Source organism: Felis catus, chromosome F2 (assembly GCF_018350175.1).
Source record: "Felis catus isolate Fca126 chromosome F2, F.catus_Fca126_mat1.0, whole genome shotgun sequence".
In the NCBI taxonomy this organism is placed as follows: domain Eukaryota; kingdom Metazoa; phylum Chordata; class Mammalia; order Carnivora; family Felidae; genus Felis; species Felis catus.
In genome coordinates this window covers 9,838,913-9,858,093 of record NC_058385.1, presented here as the reverse complement: position 1 = coordinate 9,858,093, position 19,181 = coordinate 9,838,913, and the positions used below count along the sequence as shown (strand labels likewise).

Sequence of the window (19,181 nt, the reverse complement as noted above, 5' to 3'; positions counted from 1 at the left end):
AATAAATATGCGCGAAATCCTCAAAAACAGAATTCTACTTTCCGTCTGAGTATAGGACTATTTTGTTTTAGAGAGGAGAATATCCCTACGTCTAACTTCACAGAAGCCTATATGATTTTTGTGAAGGAGAACGAGACAAGTAAAATCCCAGCTACTTTTTCCCAGAGAATGCCCCTCCTCTTCCTCTGCTTTTTGAAGAAGCACCAAGCAAGGTCAAAGCCTGGCTCCACTGGGCTGCACGGCGGGTCTCATTACCGCCGCTGGCTTCCCTGGCTCCTGGGGAGACCTTGCTCAAGGTCAGCTGAGCCGGCTTTGGGAGAGCCACACCTGACTGTACCGGTGGAACTTGAGCTCTGGGTCATTTGCTTGGCAAAGAGCTGATCTGGGAAAAGGCAAAAAGTCAGGGATGCTGGCGTGAAAGGTGGATGAGTCACGGACAAGGAACAAATCTCTCGTTAGGGAGGACCAGCGTTAGGAGACACTAAAATGGAGGAACAGCGGTTTGGGGAAAACTAGCGTGGATTTTTGGTCAGGAGCATTTAACACACACAAAAAGCAGGCCAAGGCTGCTTTTGCTCCCGGCAATGTCTCAAGTACCCAGCACTCACACTACGAAGGAACAAACATCTGTGCCAGAGAAGTTTTGGAGAAGGAAGCTTTCTAGGCGAAACTGCCTTTATCACTTGCTTAAGTTTGATTCCAATAATAAGAAACTGAAACACTGTAACTTATTTCCTCAAATTGTAATCACATGGATAATGCACAGAAACCGTTTGTTTCTTTCACGGTGACTTACATAAACATTACACAGGGGGTTTCGTATTCGAGACTGAAAAAACTCAAACGTGTAACCAAGAGAACACTGCGAGGTCATTTTATGCCTTTCTTTTCTTTTTTCGTTTCCTCGAGTAAGGAACCACGTTTTAAAAAGACACACCTTGTACTCTTAAAACAGCGTACTCTTAAATGCACGTCTTGAGTAATAGTGAAAAACACAAATGACAAGATTAGTACCTAGGTCTCCAGAGGGTTACTTATCTCTATTTCAAGAACGCAGAACAAAACAAAGTTTGACTACACTTCAAATGCAAACACCACCCCAAACAGTTGAACACATTTGGATGGCGAGACAAAAACTATGCTTTTCAACAACGATCTTTTAGAGCCCTCTTGAAGTAAATGTTTCCATCTTATTTACGGGAAAACCAGCAGAAAAACAACTGAAATCAGCTTGTGTACAATTAACTGACTTAGACACGGGGCCAAGAGTTAGTGTCTCCAACCCAGGCGACATCGCATTAATGAGTCAACGTGGCTGAATCCTTCCTCATCTCTCCCATGCAGGACCTCAGCTAAATGAGAATACTGACAAATATCGACAAACTCAAGATGGTTATGCCTGGGACAGTAACTGCCTGTCTTCTCCGGAATCTGTCTGGGCGGGAGGAAGGACGTTCCTTCACTTCTTGCATGCCTCTGCGGAACCAGGCACTCCCACAGCTATGTCCTTGGCCTTCTCCAAACCCCTACTAGCTTGCTGTTATCTTAGCTGGCATGTGGGCAACTGAGGTTTCAGAGAAGTAAAGTCCGTTCGCAGGGTTGGTAAGCAGTGGAGCTGAGTTCACACTCGTGTCTACTCAACCCCTCAGTGTTTTCCTGGCCACCAGGGTCGCAAATTCACCTGCTCTCAGGAGCGAGCCCCCCCGGGCATTAACATCGCACGGCGGTGTCTGAATAAGCACAGGAGCTGGGAATCATAAAAGGGACCCACAGGCCCATTGGTGGGGGGCCTACTTTTAGCACCAGAAAACCCCCTCCCTTGTGGGCACATCGGGATGGGTGGGCTCCTCGAATGAGGCCGAGTGGAGAACACGGGCCCTGCCGGAGGCACTCCCTATGACATCCCGTGTGCAGGGGCCGTTTTGCAATCTCAGACCTGGGGATGGAGGGCGTGGAGTTCCTTCCAGCCAACAGGAGCCTAGGGCTTTCCTCTCGGCACTTCTTAGATCCGGGATAAGAAGATAAGGTGATGGATTTCAGGGCATATCACTGGGGGGCACTGTTGGCTTTTTCTGTAATGCCTCTCTCTCCACAGATGGCAGAATTCCACCTGGCACAGGCCGGTTCTTACCTGTCAGCCTAAATTAGATTCTGAAGTTCCTGGACAGTGGTAACATCTACCCAACAATGTCATGCATAATGCAGCAATAATAAACTACAGAATGCGTGACATGCTATACGGGCAATGGCCCAACTCATATGGATGCTGGAAAAGAGGCTTGAGGAAGGCTGTCAATCAAATCGGAGCTTGTGGCCACTTGGGAATATGGCGCTGAGGTTAAGACTGTGCTCTCGCGACGTCTGCGCCTTAAGTGACTGCAGACGTCAGTTAACTGGAGAGCTGTCTCTCAGCTCCCTAAACATTTCCAATGTCCTCGTTTGGTGATACCGAACTCTCAGCCCCTCTGGAAAAGGGAGGAACCGCCTGGACCCTGACCACTGTTCATCCACGTCCTTGCTTCCTTCGGGGGAAAATGGGTCTGGTTCTAGGATGTTTCCAGGCTCTCGATCAGCTCTGGAGACCAGGAAGGAATCCTGGGGTGGTGTGGACGCAGGAAGAAATGCCCAGCAGTCTCTTCATGAAGCACGCACATTTCCATAGCTGTTGGCTATCTGCCAACACTTGCCCCCGGCCTTCTCGGTCTGTCCCTTGGCTGGCCATTAGGTTCTGGCCTCTTGACATGGCCTCCTTTGGGAGCCATCCTGCAAAACTCTCTCTCCCCAAAACTCCCAGGGCACTTAATGCTGGCCCTACACCATTCGGCCTGTCAGAAAACACCATTTCATTCCCCGACCATAGACAGTGTACTTTTCATTAAAGTACAAAGATGTTCACTTTTTAATGTTGCCTTCAAACCCACGCACTGACAAGTAGCTGGTCACTGATTATTGGTAAATACAACACGGCCTTTGAAAAAACCGTCACTACTAAGCAAATACATAGAAGACATATCATGGAATCCCTTGGAAAAGCAAAAGTAAATCAAGGTTACTGTAACTTTTAGTCCCGGTAGAGACCTCCAAGACAGGGGCTCCTTGTTTTTCTTTGTCTTTTTTTCTTTTTTGGTCAGACAGCAAAATATCTGAAACCTCAGCCTCTCAGCCGCTTTGTCTTAATGTAATAATGTCACAGGTTTTCAGAGAGAATCAATACCTTCTGCTCAGAACGGGTCCAAATCAAGCAATGTACTTACTTGAAAGAGGAATGAGTATTTTATGGACGGTAGGCAGAAGTCACAGGGAATCCTTTCTACCCTAAGCTACTCTCTGCAGCATGCAATATCTGAAAATAGAGAAAAAACTGCTATTGCTTTTTTATTTGACAGAAATAGGCAGGCTACTAGATATATATAGCAATGGAAAACGATGGTTCTTTTAAAAATGTGCGCATGAATTAAAACAAAACAAAACAAAACAGATAACAAACAGGTAGGTACACCAAAATGTGTTAGTTCTCACACACTTCACTTAGAGGCGAAGGGTTTTTTGCTCACCTCAGCTACGCTTTTAAGGAGACATTTAACCATGGGCGCCAATTATATAGAAGAACCTGCACGCTGAGTTGTGAGGAGTCACATAAATAAAGGCTGACAGGACGTCATCTCATTTCTGGAACTGCTGCCCTGCACATCCCGAGTCTGAGTCTACCCAAGGTCTGACAGGGTGTTGGCATGTCAAATGGCCTCAGGGCCATCTGGTTGACCCCCCACCCCCACCCTTTCAGAACAGGAAACAGGCCCGCTCAGGTAAGGGGCTTCACAAAAACCACTCAGCTGGCTGGGGCAGAGCTCCAGGAGTACCCCTACCTGCACTGTCAAGCCCCCATGATGGTATTCATTCATTCATTCATTCATTCATTCATTCATTCATTCTCAGGTACTGGCAGAGCACTTTCTATGAACCAAGTTCTATTCTAGGCTCTGTGGGTGAAGGGAAAAATGTCTGACCTCAGCGTCTCCATTCCAGTGAGGGGAGACTATATTCTCAGAATGTCTCGCTACCATGGCGGCTGGAGACATCTGAAGGCAGCGGGGGAGCTAGCCAGGGGTCTACTGGGGGAGGCACATTCCAGGCAGAGGGGGCAGCCAGGGCCCTGAGGCACAAGGAGCCCAGGAGGCTGCTAGGACTGGAGCAGGGGACATGCGGGGACCCAAAAGTAGTGGCTAAGTCTGTGGCAATGGACGAACCAACCAGTGGAAAGCAGGTGTCAGAGAAGCTGAGGAAGCACAGGACTTTGGAGGGTACCTACTGAACAGGTGGGCAGAAAAGAAGGAGCCTGGAAGGAAACAATTCAAGACAGGAGAAGAATGGAAGGGGGCTGTTTCCCAGAGGCCAGCAGGCCAGCTCCCAGCTGCTGCCTCTGGTGGTCAGCTCTGAAGGAGAATACGTCCAACACAGAGAGTAGCGGTAGAGCGAAGGCAGAGGGAAGTCAAGGCTGCGATACGACAGCTGTGAAAACGTGGATACGGAGGCCCGACTAGAGCAAAACACTGCAGAATGCTGACTGCAGGTCCCGAATATCAGAAACGCAGGACCCGTATCCACGCAGACGATTCACTGGTGGCAAGATCTAATGCAGACTTGTCCTTCAAGTGGACCTTCCCCCCACATTGGGCACGATTTAAAAGACGCCTAAATTCGATGAAACGTGTAAGGAAAGGAAAGCGGAAGGCCTCCATCATAGTAAGGCCAAAGGCAAGTGTTCTCATCCACGCCCCAACTTTACAAGCCTGTCTTTGGTGAGCATCGACAAAATAAATGACTCCCACAAAAGAGTCGACAGGCCTCTAAGAGCAAAAGATTATTCCTGGCAAGGCGCACGGTTGCAAAAGTCATCACTGAATTGCTCGGGAGTACAACAGTAATGAAGGTATCTTGCGATTCCTTGAAGGTGGATTTTTAAATTACGAGGTACATTTAAATTACTGGATGCCTCAAAAGAGGCTTTTTTAAGGCCCATGTTATGTAAATCTCCTAAAACATAAATACTTCCGTGCAACAATCCAGGGTGCATTCTGCAAAGGTGCAGAAGGAAAAAAAAAAAAACAACGGTTTATCTTCAGGACGTTCATTACAGATCACAAACAGGACCACATAGTAAAACCGAAAGTCAATATAAGCTACAGAACAGCCCTGTGGCCCACGCCAACTCCTACAAGACATTAGCTCTGGTGGATGTGGTGCAAAGTGAGTGGCAATCAGAAAGTTCTGGATGGGGGGCCGGGCGTTACCATCTCTCTTCTCCTGAAGCCTTCCCTCCCTGCCCTTTCTCCTTGGGATCACCAAGCTAAACGCCTCTGTTCTCCTCTTATCCCCTATTATTATTTATTTCACGGTCTCTCCTCTACCACAGAGCTGTGTCTTCTACCCTTGTCTCATGAATGCTTAGCGCAGAACCTGGCACTTGGTAGGTGCACATCATCACAGAGTAAAATAATAAAAAAAATGAAATACACTTAAATGAGAGCCCTGTCTCTTCAAATATTTTTCCAACCCAGGCAAATCTGGGGGGGGGGTCAATCCTGAGATATTAATCACTTGCTAAGGACAGATGTCCCTTGCTTTTTGCCATCACAGATGCCCAAGCATCTGGCCAGAAAGCCACCTCGAGGTGCCATACCACAACCTCACATCCAAGACCCTGTACGACACCTTGGTCTTTCTTCTCTGCAATTATTTTCAGGCTGCGATCAGCCCAGGGGCTTTGTGGCACATCCTATTCTACATGGAATGACTTTTTGTTTTTAAACTCACTACCATTTTTTTCGGCTATGATTACGAGCCCCTAGGAGAAAAAGTCAGGAAGTAGCCCTTGATGTTTTAATTTAAAAAATTAGACATTTTATATTCTAGTTCATGCTAACGGACTTATTTCCGATTGGTCAGAAATGCCGTTCTCTCAGCAGTAAAGAGCCACAGAATTACAAGGATGGGCAGAACAAAATTTTAAAGTGTCTAAGAAACTTATTTTCACTTTCTCATTTCAGAACTACATAAAGAATCCTCTGAGCGTAGTAAAAACAGGTTGTAATTGACCTGAAGATAAAAGTGTAGGTTTTGGTACTCTAAGAAAAGATGGCTGGCGTTTTGTTTAGTGCTATTTGAAAAATGCCCCTTTAGTATATGTTAAAAGGCCCTTTGGGATATCATAGTACCTTACACAATATCCGTGCACATTTATAGTTACATCGCATTTTTAAGAAGTTCCTTCTAGACACAGAAAGTCTTTTAAGATCCAGCCCTTGAGAATCAACGTCATTTACAACTATTTCCCACAGCTTCCCAAATGCTAAGTGGGGCTGTGCTCAAAAGGGAGGTTTACAATGGTTATGCAGGACAACAATAATTTACTCTTCAGGCAGCTTCCTTCTTGGAAATTCTGTAAGACTAAGGTGATTAAGGAGGGGTTTCGGGAGATTAGCAGGAGAAGGAGGACAGGCAGTTACGGAGCCGCATCAATTTATTCTTGTGCAGATGAGTGTCCACGCCCAACTGTCAAATGCGGGTTATTTTCCACACCTGCAGCAGGAAGCATGTCAGGCAAAGGATGGAGGGCTGTAACTGGAGAGAGGGGTCAGGCCGTGTGAAGGACAGCACGATCACCGTAACCAACTGCGCTCCCGCCACGGCGACGCAACCTTCTGAAGTCAGAACCAGGCGTGGCTGGGGGCAGGGGAGTCCGAACAGGAAGTCGGAGCTCTCGGGAGGGCGACCCTTCCCACATTCATCCCGTCACACGTGCTATCTTAAAACCAAAACGCTGCCACTGCCTGTAGTCACAGAGAGCCCCTGCCTTACAATGAGCGACTGCCAAACTTTGTTATTTATAGATGACGCTGCATTACCATAAATGACCCCCTTTCTTGATATATTCTTTATTTTTTTTTCTTAAAACTGTGATTTGGGAGAAATGTCACATTAGACAATTTATTACAACCTCCGGATAGACTAGGGAGGGGATCGGGGCGGTGGGGAGTGAAGCAAAGTTAGTATTCTGAAGTTTTCCTCTGCCTAAGAATATACGGAAGCCCTTCCCACCAGATCGTAGCTTTCAATCAAATCAGTCATTTTAACAAAATACTTAAATGGCACTGTTTGGCTTTTCAGGAGCAGGGCAATAATTCCTGACAGCCTTCAGATATCAGCAGGGCTCTCCACTGATAGCAGACCAGACGCATGGTGGCAGCCAGCCAGCCGTGTGACCGGTGAGTCAATACACAAGTTTCTCTGGTCTCCACAGTCGGCGACGGTAAGGACATCAATTGTTAAGTTTGAGGACCAGATGATAACAAGGGGTTCTTCTGTATCAAACAGCTCTATGGCGAAGGTACGCTGAGAAACAAAAACTCACGCTGCGTTTGTCTGGGTATCTTGAAGCTCAGCCTTGGCCATTTAGATATTTTTCCTCCAGACTATACCACCTTTATTACACCATTTAAGATTATTTAGGGTTTGATTTGGAAAACAGTCCAGGCGACCATGAATAGAAATTTTCAAACGTCGTCAGACCTCAAAGTGCTCAGAACCCCACCTTTCTGTGATTTCCTTTCAACTCCGAAAGCAACGTAACATCCCTGTGAAACAAAAGCCCCGAGTGAAAAATTCTCTCTTTGGCACAGCTGAATACGCACCTCGACATATTTCTGGCACAATGGGATATGCTAATATTCTCCATATTAAAAAAGCTTAATGGGAACTACAAACAGTGAAACAAAGAAAGCCATCCAAAATGAAGGCTGCACACATCTTTGCAGAAACAATAGCACATTACTTCTGCGCCGACACCGGGAGAATCGCTCCCCCGTCCTCATTAAAGTGTGTTTCACTGAACTCTCCTCGATTGCTCATTATTCATGAGAGTCCGGACTCCATGCAAACAAAGTCACCCGGCTACGGAAACGCACCTCCACAAAGCCACCTAAATTGAGGCAACACCGGACTTTCCAAAACAGAAGAGAACCAATAAGAATCATCCCCCGCTACCTGCACTCTTGAATCCAGGTAAAAACAATATTCCTTCGTGAACAGGGGAGCTGTTTACCAGCCAAGCCTTCTCCAGGAGAACACATTACAGTCTGGGAAAGCTGGAGCACGCGTGATATTAACAAAAGCAAGATCAAATTAAAACGGAGGACATGACGAACGCACTTCGTTTCACGCATGGCCCTGTTTTTCCCTGCGAGATAAAGCCTCAAAGTAATTACCATGAACTGAAACTTCTCCAGTGACCTCCGGGAGCCGGCAGCCGGTGCCTCCGATGAACCACAACAAAGACGGACACCTTCTCTCCGGTGCCTTCCTCCTCCTTTACTGTCAGCAGCCAAGCACCTCCGCCGTCGCAAGAACACAGTAGAGTATCTCTGTATCTATGTCTCCAATGCAGCATAAAGAGTACTGTGGAAACCTATCAAACTGGCGAGCAGCAGGGCGAGCAACCAATGAGGAGAGGCTCATGCAGAATCCAGCACATGCTCTCTGAGGCGCAGGCTGTCACCAGCGCTTAGCAGGCTGCTAATCTAATTATAGCTAGTTTGCTAGCACAGGGCTCTTGGAGCAAAAGCACAGGAGCAAATTGCATTTTAATAAATTAAGCCCCACAGACAAAAATCATCTTGATTTCCTGTCATTTTGAAGATGGATGCATCACCTCATAAACGAGAAGTGTTTCTTACAAGTGCATGCCTGTGTGCTCTCCAGTCTGGAGAAACAAAGAGTGGTGAAATCGATGTGCCGTGCCACCAGCTTCCTTCAACTTCACAGAAGCCAGCAGGGAGAAATAATAAAATCGATACCGCGAGGATATTAAAACCCAAGTCCTCTAAAATCTGCGCCTCACTTTATTTACCCTGGGTCAGCAATTTGCCACTCATTTGTCCTAAAGTGCTAATTAATCTCTCAATATCATTAGAGATACCACGCACGTTTGTGTCCATCGGGGAAAAGGGCTACTCAAGGTGTCAAAAGTCATAATCTTGATTCTCCTGATGAATAACAATTCAGAGTTACAAGGGATGGAAAAGGATTATCAGAAGTCATTATAAAAGCAAAAATTAAATAAATTTGCCCACCTCACGCTTTAACGGTAGAATCAGTTCTAGAAGCCAAATCCTGTCAGGGATGGTTTGATGCAAACCTAAAGGGCATGCGTCTAAGTGGCAAACTGGCTGGGTTGAAGTTCTGGATCAGCTATTTCCTACCTTTGTGACTGGGCAAGGGACTGGATTTCTCTGTGTCTCAGAGGCAATAATGCGAGACACCTTGCAGGATTATTGTCAATGGGCTATTAGCACTTAGCACGGGGACTGGCACACAGTGAGTTCTCATCAAGCTATTATTAATAGCAGCAATCTCTTCACGATGTCCTATTACCTACCTTCTTTTCCAGTATCACACTACTCTAAAGAAGTATCTAACCACTTCTCCACTGTGGAATTTTGTCAGAAACACCATTTAGAATTAACAGTGACAAGCTAATGGCAGACTTGATTAATCACAGAGAATCATTATTGTATTCACTCTAGTAACAAAAAAAAAATATGACACCTCCTTCTTTTTGCCTACGTAATTGCTACAATTTCACTTGATTCTGTTAAGAACCGATCTTAAAAGGACTTTTCAGGAAATTATGGGCATATAATTGTATTTCATTTACGACTTGCAATATGGATTATATGATATACATTTTGAAAGTGTTTTCTATGGAATATAAATTGGGGAAAGTTGGTAATGAGAAGTTTGATTAAATTTATTTTTTTTTTAATTTTTTTTTTTAACATTTATTTATTTTTGAGACAGAGAGAGACACAGCATGAACGGGGAAGGGTCAGAGAGAGGGAGACACAGAATCTGAAACAGGCTCCAGGCTCTGAGCTGTCAGCACAGAGCCCGACGCGGGGCTCAAACTCACGGACCGCGAGATCATGACCTGAGGTGAAGTCGGCCGCTTAACCGACTGAGCCACCCAGGCGCCCCAGAAGTTTGATTAAATTTAAATTGACAAATTTATATGAGAAGGGGAGAGGAGAGAAGTCAGCGAGTCAAAGGCAACTTTTGTCCCTGCAGCCTACTTACACATTTGTTTTCCCTGAAAGTCATTTCTTTCTTGTATGTTCCACAAAATTAACGATCCCGGGATGATATTTATCAAATCTGTTAATCTGTTCAGTGTTCTTTCAGTAATTCCCAGAAACTGGTATGTTCTACCAGTTAAATTCTGATCCGACGATACTGGGCAAACTTCTCATTTCTATAGTTTTATTTTGCTCTGCTTTTTATTTGAAAACCTTGATAGAAAGCTGACATTCTCAAAAGGCACTATGATTTGCTCTAAGGAACCAAATATCCCCAGGGATTAATCAGTGGCCATAGAAAAAGGAATCCTGCCTAAGGATCATTTTTCATCCACCAGTCTTTGTGTCCCACAACCTGTTTGGGAAATAAGCTAGTGAAAGGGACGACATGGCCCATAAACTCCAAAGGAGAGCACAGAAACTCATGGCCCATCAACTTAAGAATGAAAAAGGGCATAGAAACGTACACACAGACACACAGTCGGGGGAAACGTGATGGAGACAAGTCTGCTAAAGGAAAGTATTGCCGCGTGCGTTACTTGGAAGCATCGACCACCGAATTATCAAAGCGCAATCAGCATCATCAGGAGCTAAAACTCCAAGAGGAATTGGCTTCAGTGATTTGGCCTAAGGCACAGCTCCCCAGAGGCTGCCAGGATACAGACTAGTAACACTTCCAGGCATTTATCTAGGAAACATCGAACAGCTCTGCCTTCCCCTTCATTTAACAGACTGCTAGCTCAAAAAAAGGCACTTTAAAAAGCTGTTTGATTAATTTCTCCCATGCCTGTTTTGTAGAGGCATTAAACAGACCCTTTCTGAGAGACGGAAGCGACTGTCCTTTCTTCGGTCTTATCTTTCCACATGTTTAGAACCAATATTTGTTCGAAACTGGGTAACAGTTCATTGGTCATCTTTCTTACTGCCACTCTGCTGGGCGAGCCTATATATTTGGTTTTAACCTCCGGAACGAGCATTTTTGTCTTTGAACTTTTGTCAACTCGTCCTTGATTCTGAAAAGCCATTCGCCCCCTCAACGAACGGTGCTTGGCACCTCCTGTGTGCAAAGACCTGCTGGACATTGACAACAGCGGCACAGGGAGGCGTCAGAGCGTTCAGATTCTTAACGGAGCTTCCACTCTAATGAGGGAGATGAACATCAAGCGATTCATTAACAAATGAGCAACCATGATGGCGGTAAACCCTTGGGAAGCGCTGGGGGGGGGCAGGGGGCGCTGTGAAAGCATGTAAGTGGGGGGGTGGGGTGACCGGTCTGTGGCTGGAGTGTGGGTGAGGGCCAGGGGTGTGTCAAGGTCCTGGAGAGGCTGGTGGGACTGGAGGGCAAAGGAGGGACTTGGGAGACACAGCCGGAAACAGCATCCACCAGAGAAGGAAGGAAGGGAGTTTGGTCCAAGCCTTCTGAAAATATGACTGCTGATTTCCTTTCCAGTTCTTTCTAGAGTAAGAGGTTCCCACAATCTTCTAGGTCAAAACCTTCGCTTGCCCTGCCCTGTACAAACAACAGAAACGTGTGCATCTCACATGTGCCACACTGGGCAAGGAGGAGCAGTCACGCACCACGGGCATCAACCTCCCTGAACGGAATCCCGCAATTCTGTTTTGATCCTCTAACCTTGGAGAATGAAGAGAGGAAAGCGTTAAGCGTCGAGACTTTCCATACAGAGTTCTGTTAGAGTTTTCTTCTTCCCTTGGGAAAGAAACCAGAGTTCCCATACTAAAAATGATTCTTTCTAAGCCTGTGGCTCCTAGATAACTTTAGACTGATCCGAGGTGTCTCTGTTTTGGTTGTCTGTCGGACTCCAACTTGCCGCAAGGGGTCCAGGAAAGCGGCTCCTGCTCTGAGGAACCAGATCCGGTTCCACCGTGGGGAGGGCCGCTCATAAGCTGGGCCTCCATGGCCAAGGATTCTCCCGCTTGGCCGACCGGAGCCGCAGCTCAGCTCTCCTCTCCCGGCTCTGCCAAGGGAAGGAGCAAGGACCAGCGGCTGACTGGTGGTCCGAGACGTGCCACGGATCCCAGCCCACGTGGAGTACGGGCTGGCCAGTATCGGAACAGCCAGCCTGGGATGGCGTGGCCCTGACCAGCCGCGTTTCCATCATGGGGTTTCAAGGCGCCAACCACCATGCAGTCGCCGTGCGTGGGACTGGGCAGAGATGCTAACAATCGGCTCCCCCCAGACCCTATGAAGGGCTTTAGCATACCACCGACTCCCAACTCCAAGGGAAAGAGAGGCACGCCCAGGCTGTGAAAGCCTCCTCTGGCTACCAGGGGTGGGACAGCTGATGGAACAGCATATGAGTAGTTAGGAAGTATAGTGCTCTTTCCTTCTCTGTTCCTAACACCCAAACACTGGCCTGCCTTCCTTCCTTCCTTCCTTCCTTCCTTCCTTCCTTCCTTCCTTCCTTCCCTCCTTCTCTTGCTTCCCTTCTTTCTTTCTTTTTAGAACGCAGCACACGGGTGCCTGAAGCAGGTGTAACACGGACAGGCTGGGAAAGACCAAAACGGGCTGCTGGAAAGTCCCCCACCCGTGCCAAAGACCAGGTGCGGTCCTCAGCCCCCCCCCCCCCCTTCATTCGGATGCTTCGCACACTGCCCCGTGCGCCACGAAGTGACCCCGCGGTGCAAACAGGGCCTCCGACGTTCCTTCGTCCATCAGCGCAGGATGCCGTCGTGTGAGTCGGCTCTCGGGGCCTCCTGGGAAGCCACCTGCTGAGGAAGATGATTATGTCTGGACGACCATCTTGCCAGCCCTCGTAAGCAGCCGGTGTGAGTCTTCTCAGTGCGGCTCGGTTTCCAATCCAGCCGTGCATCCTGTAGGGTCTTCTCAAAGCCTTGTCTGCGCCATCGCCTTTGCTTGTCTTTCTTTTTCTCCGAACGATTCATATTTTATAGTACCGGTGGAGACAGATGGGAAGGTAGGGGACAGCGAGACAGCTAAGGAGGTATGAATCTGTGGGGCGGCTAGCTCCAGAGAGACTCTGTCCTGGAGGCTGGCTGTGAATGGCTAGCAGTCGCTCGCAGAGTAAAGCCTTTCCGACATCCTCGCACTCTCGGCATCTATCCTGTCAACGAGGACCCAGGGCGGCCCAAACACCCTCGCGGAGGGACTTCACAGGATCCACAAGCGCATGGCTGCACAGCACCAGTCGGTGGTACTTGACCACAGCACTTGGACGGACTGTTTCCCAGGGGCCCCCTCTCCCCATTTCCTTGGGCCCCTTTCCTGCTGTATCCCCCTATAACAAACCTATGAGGCCCTGTCTGCTCTCAGCCTCTCTTCCAGTTTGCCACCCCAGCCCACCCAGCGGACCACCGAAGTTAAGGCTTTGGACTTTGACACGACTTAATCATAGGTCAACATTGCACGGGGATTAGCCCTATCATGCCGATTTAACCGAGAATGTAACTGGTTTCTCAGGCCCAGAGGTAAGAAGTCACCTGGGGGAGAAAGAGAACAAAGAATTCCTTAGGTATGGGACTAACCCTCAAAACAGCTTCTACAGGCAAAGTTTACCTCTGCAATGTCCCATACCCTTCTGTACCGCACCCTGACGCCAAGGATGCCCAAGTACCAAGCGCCTACAACCGTAGCAGGCCACGTAGGGCTGCCCAGCCCCCAAACCTCCTCGCGTTCTAAAACTAACCAGCCAGGACTTTGTCCTCTTACAGGCAAACGGGCCTCCTACGCCTGTTGTGCACAAGAAGTAACAAGTCTCCTGCCCTGGGGGGTGAGCTCCTGCACCTGTTAAGAGGATGGTAACCTCAACATTCAGCGTGAATTAAGGAGAACCCACAGAGGTGCTTCCGCGCAGGTCCACGGGGTTAAGAAGAGAGCTGGGATACGGTAGTGCAAAAGGGGCTTCCCCCCCACCCCCCCAGACCTGAGAAACTAAACGATTAGGGTGACATAAGCAACTTTTGAAATTCCGATGCAAAAAGCACACTTCCGTGCCTAATGAACATCAGATTAAGAAAAATCGTCGTTAGATGATTTCATTTTGCATCTAACTCACAAACACAACATTCTTAGGAAAGCATCTTTTCGATTCAGCTACTTCCTACAGCAGCCCATTTCCACCCAAATGATTGTTTCTTAATTATAAAGTCCAACAGTCAATTACAGGGAGTGTTAAAAGTATCTCAACGCGCAGGAATTTAAGCATTGCATAATAACGCACAGGAATTTAAGCACTGCATAATAAAAGAACTTCTATATTCTCCAGAAACCAAAACTCCTACCTTCCTTTCACTTATATTTATATATGGTTACAAGTCAAACATGGGTTTTTTTTTTTTCCAGCCGATGAGGCAGAACGCACAAGGACATTTCACGCGTGTGTAAGTACATGTTGGTATCAGAACACGCATGTGGACAGCAGGGAGCCTTGCACGAATGGACATTCGAGCAATTAAAAATTAGTATCACTTAGAAACTTTAACAATAACAACAACACAACCATGGTGGTGGAATAAGACATCAGTGATCTATACCTTAATGGGAATGATTTTAAATAACCGATAAGAGGGGCGCCTGGGCGGCTCAGTTGGTGAAGCGCCCAGCTCTTGGTTTTGGCTCAGGTCATGATCTCACAGTTCGTGGGTTCAAGCCCCGAGTTGGGCTCTGTGCTGACAGCACGGAGCTTGCCTGGGATTCTCTCTTCCTCTCTCTCTGCCCCTCCCCCACGTGTGCTTCCCCCCCCCCCTTCTCTCTCAAAGTAAATAAATAAACTTAAAAAAAAAATAACCAGTAAGATTAATCCTCAGCATTCTGACTTGTAGCCTTTAAGAAATGTAAGTTTAGGACAAGGAAGAGAGGGTTATTTGAAAACCTAAAAATAGTAAGGAGACATTGCCTCAGTAGCTCGAGAAATGTATATTGGGCCCCTACTTATGTGATCGTGGGTTGAGATATACCGTCTTCCTTGATGGAATTTACAGGTGAGGGAGGCAGTGAGCACCAGAGAGCTTGTTGGGAAGGAAGGGAATCAGAAAGGGGAGTCACAAACTAGGACTTGCTCAGGAACTCCAATTTGTTCCTATTTTGCTCCTTTTCTCGCTAAAATCATGTTTGTTCTTATACACAAAAAATTAATTACCCCATGGGTATAATAATTAAATATTATTAAATAATCTTATATATATCTTATATATAAAAATAACAATACTGTATAAACACATCACATATCATATATAATATATATACATAAATCATCTTATATAGAATAATATAATACACTTTGAATTGGCTTGCAGTAATATTCCTAAGCATATTACCTTTTCTTCTGTTCTCAAATCATACCATGGTTTATGGACACTGACAGGCATCTTCTTGGATGTGAAGGTGTTTACCTTATCAATAATCTCTGTTCTACCAAAAGGACTCGGGCTTGGACTCTTTCTCTACTGACCATCGATAATTCCTACACAACTTTAAATTACAATAAATGGACTAACGTCCTAAATCGTAGCTTTGACTCCTAAAGCGGCATGCGTAAATATTTCAGTTAAATGAAGCTTCCTATAATTGTAAACAGTTCTGCATAGTATCAGCCCCCGTTCTGGAGGGCATCTCTACAATTACCGTCCAAAAATCAAGGCATGTAATCTTGCATGACTGAAGCCTACTGCAATTTTAAGCAACAGCTTCAAGGAATCACTTCAAACATGTATCGTACGAAATGTTCATAATTATGTTTTAACGTTACTAACTTTGAAAGGTTACTTCATCCAAACAAATATCATTTGGTATGAAATTCATCTGGGGTCTTTCTGAAACATTTAAAGTTTCCTTTAAAGCCTAAGGATAGGTGTCTTGAAAGGGGTCATATGAAAACTTTGGAAGTCATATCCTCCTGAATGATATTCTTTGGGGGAAATTATGTTGCTAGAATAACATCATCATGTACTTCTCACCTCCTATCCCATTACACTTTATACCAATCTACTCCTTTCCAGCTGGCCACCTTGGGTAAATTACTTAACTTCTCCATGCTTGAATGTTCTCATCTACAACATGAGGATGACATTATGTGGATTAAGTGAGTTAATATATACAACAAGCATTTAGAGAGCACCCAGCATTTTGTAAACATTAAGTTCTCCACACTTGGCTGATGGCAAAATTAAACATCCAGGCCAAATGATATTCATGTTATTAGAGAAACCGACCCTTTCTTAGAAAAAGAAGTATATAATATAAATACATAATATATACATAAGTATATAATATAAATACATCATGCCCTGCGTGCAACCCAGAGGGGAAATGTGATACTGTTAAGAGCTTGTTAGTAACATCTAGAAATCCTGGAACTTCAATGAGCATGGCTTTTTTTTTTTTCCTGGGGGCAATGTGGGAAAATGTCTTGAAAATGTGACAAATGTGTATACCTTTACCCCTGGCCATTCAACACGGGGAAATTATCCTACAGACCATATGCAAAAATAAATTAGAAATAATTGAGGATATATGAAAAAATGTATAGAGTGATGGTATTTGTCATATCACACTATCCCTTAGAGAGTCAAAAGAGAAAGGAAATCCCATTCAACAATAGCCAATCGGTTACATACATTATGGGGTATAAAATTAATGGAATATTATACTGAATTTAAAAAATTTTTCTACTGTGCTATCACTAACATAAATTATTTACTAAAGCTTTGTGTTTTTTCCCACTCCCACCCAAGGAAAAGAAAAACCTAGGGTGGCCAGTGTTTAATGAGTAGAGCCCCTGTAATGTCTCGGCCTGGAGATTCTTGTTGCCCCCCCTACCCCGGTGGACAGATCTAGCCTACAGCCAGTCTTCAAGGTGCAACTCAGCCTTGCTAACCATTAGGTGAGGAATCAGCCAGTAAGCAGCAGCCTCAGCAACCACGATTTTGATGAGCTAATTGTTCTCAGCCGTAAGTCAAACCATTAGAGTAGGAACCAAAAGTTCAGCCTGGATTGTCAGCCAATTTGCTGATGATTATTAGACATCAGGGCAAGCCTCTGCTGGCACTCACACAAGCCCTCATTGCTAAGTGCAGCTCAGATATTCCTTACCTTAGTTATTTGGATAATTCTCTCCTTTTATCTAAAAGCGTTCTTACATACTTGGAAGACATGGCCAGGTTCAGACGTCTGGAAAGAAGCCAGTAAGTTTAAGTGCTGTAGAAAATGGAAAATAATTTCTTTGGATATAAAGTTAGAAACATTAGCATGCTTCAAGATCGACTGGGACCTTGGCAGGTGTCTGAAGCTTTATGGATTGTTGCTACTACAGCAGGAATCAAGTTTAAAATAAGGTAAAGCGAAACAATCCCCTTTTAGCGTGTCTGCCTAGATACTGTTTTTACTTTCACAGTTTAAAAAATCTTGTGAACCCTAGCTCAGTATCATTAATAGATAATGGTTCAATGGTTTTGTCAGAAAGATATTTCCATTTACATGTGTATATTTTAAAGATAATTTTATTATATCTAGGGACCAATTTTTTAAGTTCCACAATAGAAATTAATGTGCAAGTGGGATTTGTTTAAAAGAAATCTGCCTTGCAGCAACCTGAGCCCTACTCCATCTATATATATTATTAAGTGTGTAATTACCTGTAAAGTCAAGACTTTTTTTTTCCTGCTGAAAATAATCACCCCCAGTTTCTTTTTTGAGTGTTAAGTGTTTTTTTTTTTTAATGTTTATTTATTTTTGAGACAGAGAGAGACAGAGCGTGAGGAGGGGTGGGGCAGAGAGAGAGGGAGACACAGAATCTGAAGCGGGCTCCAGGCTCTGAGCTGTCAGCACAGAGCCCGACACGGGGCTCGAACTCACAAACCATGAGATCATGACCTGAGCCGAAGTCGGACACCCAACCCACTGAGCCACCCAGGCACCCCGAATGTTAAGTTTTTCATACACGGTGACCAGTTTCTGTATCTGGATTCCCTATATGTCTCCTGTTCCTACTTCCAAATGTACACATTCTTTCCATGTTTTCTTTTAGAGCAAAGAAACAATTTTTCATTACATAATCCCGTTAAAGGCAGTGGCAATAATTAGGGAACCCTTTTCCTTTTTTTTTTTTTTTTTTAATTTTTGGGACAGAGAGAGACAGAGCATGAACGGGGGAGGGGCAGAGAGAGAAGGCGACACAGAATCGGAAACAGGCTCCAGGCTCTGAGCCATCAGCCCAGAGCCCGACGCGGGGCTCGAACTCAAGGACCGCGAGATCGTGACCTGGCTGAAGTCGGACGCTTAACCGACTGCGCCACCCAGGCGCCCCAAGGGAACCCTTTTCCTTTAACTCATGTTCCGCTCCTGGAGCGTTTCACCACTCAGTGATTTTAAGGAGAAAAAAATAACGTGTCCCTCAAGAATGAATAAGTTATTTGAAGAGAAAGAATCTTCTGCAACTATGAACATCTGACAACTTTCTAAACAAACAAGAAAATCTGTGTTACTTACTTAAGGTTCTTTCTTGGGTTGTCACTTTATGCTTTATGGACACAATAAAGGGGAAAGTTCCTCCTCCAAACGTTACCGAAACAGTGTGTAAATCTGTGGCGATATCTGAAAATCATTTCTGCGGACGTGGGTTCTCTTTCTGGAGGGTATGTTTTCTAAGCACAGCGTCAGTATATCAGGAAGAACAAGCACAGGAAAAGATAAGCTTCACTGCCTATTACTTTTATCGTGGGTATGTTATTAACTTTGAAACTGGAAGCGATGGGAAGGACATGAATTCACCTTCGGGAAACTTTCTCGCGTCTCTCTTCGGCTTTATTTTCAAAGTCAGATTACAAGCTAATTTAAATTTCAGGCAGTCAATTACATTCCTCTTGACTTGACTGCTCGTGATCTTTGCCAAATCAGCGCTCCATTCAGGGAGAAGCTATTTTATTTCTACTGCAGGCAGGTCTTCTTCTGAAGAGGAGAGTTTAAATTCCTTTTCCATGCAACAGCACGTGATGAATGCTTTTTATCCTAAAGTCTGAGTCAAGCCTACACAAGTGGATTGTGTACTAAATTACATAGAAGGCTTTTAAGTTAAC

The 19,181-nt window shown here is 45.4% G+C and overlaps 1 protein-coding gene across 12 annotated transcripts in view; it reads right to left on the bottom strand.

Annotated features, from left to right (window-relative positions):
- FAM110B (family with sequence similarity 110 member B) overlaps nucleotides 1-19,181 on the bottom strand; it is a 144,520-nt gene that overhangs the window by 58,076 nt on the left and 67,263 nt on the right. For 3 of the 12 annotated variants that reach the window (XM_045050183.1, XM_023248667.2, XR_006592776.1), the window contains one exon: nucleotides 3,255-3,343. The exons of 4 other annotated variants lie outside the window; for them this stretch is intronic. The gene's annotated coding sequence lies outside the window, so the exon portion shown is untranslated. Of the gene's footprint in view, nucleotides 1-3,254; nucleotides 3,344-8,264; nucleotides 9,845-17,199; nucleotides 17,278-19,181 lie in introns of those variants that run through there. 5 more of the 12 variants (XR_006592774.1, XM_045050182.1, XR_006592773.1 and 2 more) reach the window with 5 other exon arrangements.